Below are 1,846 nucleotides of genomic sequence, written 5' to 3'. Positions count from 1 at the left end.
TTTTCATGATATGTTTATTTATCGCCACTTACGAATGATAAATGGTACTAAAGTACATTATCTTTAACAGGGTGCGCAATGTTTTTTAGAAATATTTGAGGGTTTAGAACAGGTTAAAGGATTCTAAGAGCCAATGTTTGGTTTTGGAGAGAAACATTCCTGAAACAGAAATTGTCTTTAACTGAGAACCAACTGAAGAATACAAATGCATATTTTATAAAAATATCTGAGTAAAACACATATTACATGACCTTAAATTATGACGACACAATCGGGTTTAGTGGGTCAACATTTTGATGATTTTTTTTATTCACTTGATTTTAGGAGACTCGCTTTCAACCCACAATAACATGATGTTTTCCACCATAGACAGAGATAATGATAAATGGGAGAAGAACTGTGCCACGACTTACAAAGGTGATTGGTGGTATAATAATTGTCATCACTCTAATTTAAACGGTTTGTATCTCGGGGGACCACATGAAGAATCCGCTGTTGGTATTAATTGGCATCAAGGGAAAGGACATAAATATTCTCTGAAGCACATAGAAATATATAATTTCATTGTTAATGAGTAGTGTAATAACGTTCATTATATCTTTATAGTTATCAATATCAGAGAATAAACAGAAATATTTACAGAAAGATGTGTCGTAAATCTAATGACAATTATAATCTTTTCAAATTCTAAGAAATGTTCGTATTATAATTTATTTTATATTTTCTGTTGACGGCTTGTATTAATGTGTATTTTTTCTTTTCAATAAATATAATAATTAATTTCGATACCAAAAACCTGTCTAATGAAACCTTTCCCACAAATATGAAACACTTGAATCCCCAAACCATGATAAACTTAAAACTTATACATTATTAAACCGTTCGCCTGATTATAACGTAAATAACTGCTAATAATCAGAACTCGCCAGTCAGAATGACATCATCTACAGATTTCAGTATACTGATAAAATTAATATAAACATCTTACACCACCAAGATTTTAAAGTCTTTCATCTAATGAAAATTATAATATTTTGAATATTCTAAAAGATCTTCGTGGGCATAGCACAGTTAGCCCATTATTTCGTTTTTTGCTTAAGAAAAATCAAACTTATATGCCACTATCGTTCAATACCAGAATTTATCAGGTCGGCTGGGATTGCTACACAAAATCTCGGTCGAAACGATATTTATATCATTCATTTAAAATATATACAATAAAATTCTGGGTAAAGCCAGTGTTCAACTCAGACCGTTGAATCCAGAATACTGTTACCACAGACTATCTCAACCTCATGTTTTTTAAAAAATGAAACAGAAGAACGAACACTAACTCTGAATACGTGTTTTATTGTTTTCTATTATATATTAACATGTTTTACCGACTAAATACTTGAAAAAAAAGATAACAAACTTTACAAGAGTATTTTAGATAATTAATGTCATTAAATGAAATGTTTACATATATATATATATATATATATATACGATTCAATCAAAGTCAATGATGGAAATGTTTTAACTCTTTCAATATGGGGTCAGTTAATGACCTCGTAACCATCTTGTGCTTGTTATAATTTTCTTGCTATAACTTTTAAATTAGTGCCTAACCGTAACGAAATATGGCGGATTATCGTTAAACATTACAATGCTTCCATACGAAAAATATATATTTTTTCTTAAGTCTTAAGGTTTATAAAGCAATGTTTTTCTCATGTCTATTTTTTCTTTTCGCATGTTGTCTATCATGGAAAGTAATATTCATTTTAAGATTAAAAATACTTTTATTCATCAGAAAATTTTGAAATTTCCCATGCGAAATCTTTATAATGTCGAGATAGTTATC

General features: G+C 29.2%; 1 pseudogene; it reads left to right on the top strand.

The window, feature by feature from the left end:
- Positions 1-772, top strand: part of LOC106477395 — a 2,459-nt pseudogene extending 1,687 nt beyond the window's left edge.
- Positions 773-1,846: the final 1,074 nt, after the last annotated feature.

The sequence above is a fragment of the Limulus polyphemus genome, unplaced genomic scaffold (assembly GCF_000517525.1).
Source record: "Limulus polyphemus unplaced genomic scaffold, Limulus_polyphemus-2.1.2 Scaffold14776, whole genome shotgun sequence".
NCBI classification, from domain to species: Eukaryota; Metazoa; Arthropoda; class Merostomata; order Xiphosura; family Limulidae; genus Limulus; species Limulus polyphemus.
Note: the sequence above shows the minus strand (reverse complement) of the source record. Positions and strands in the feature narration are given on the sequence as shown.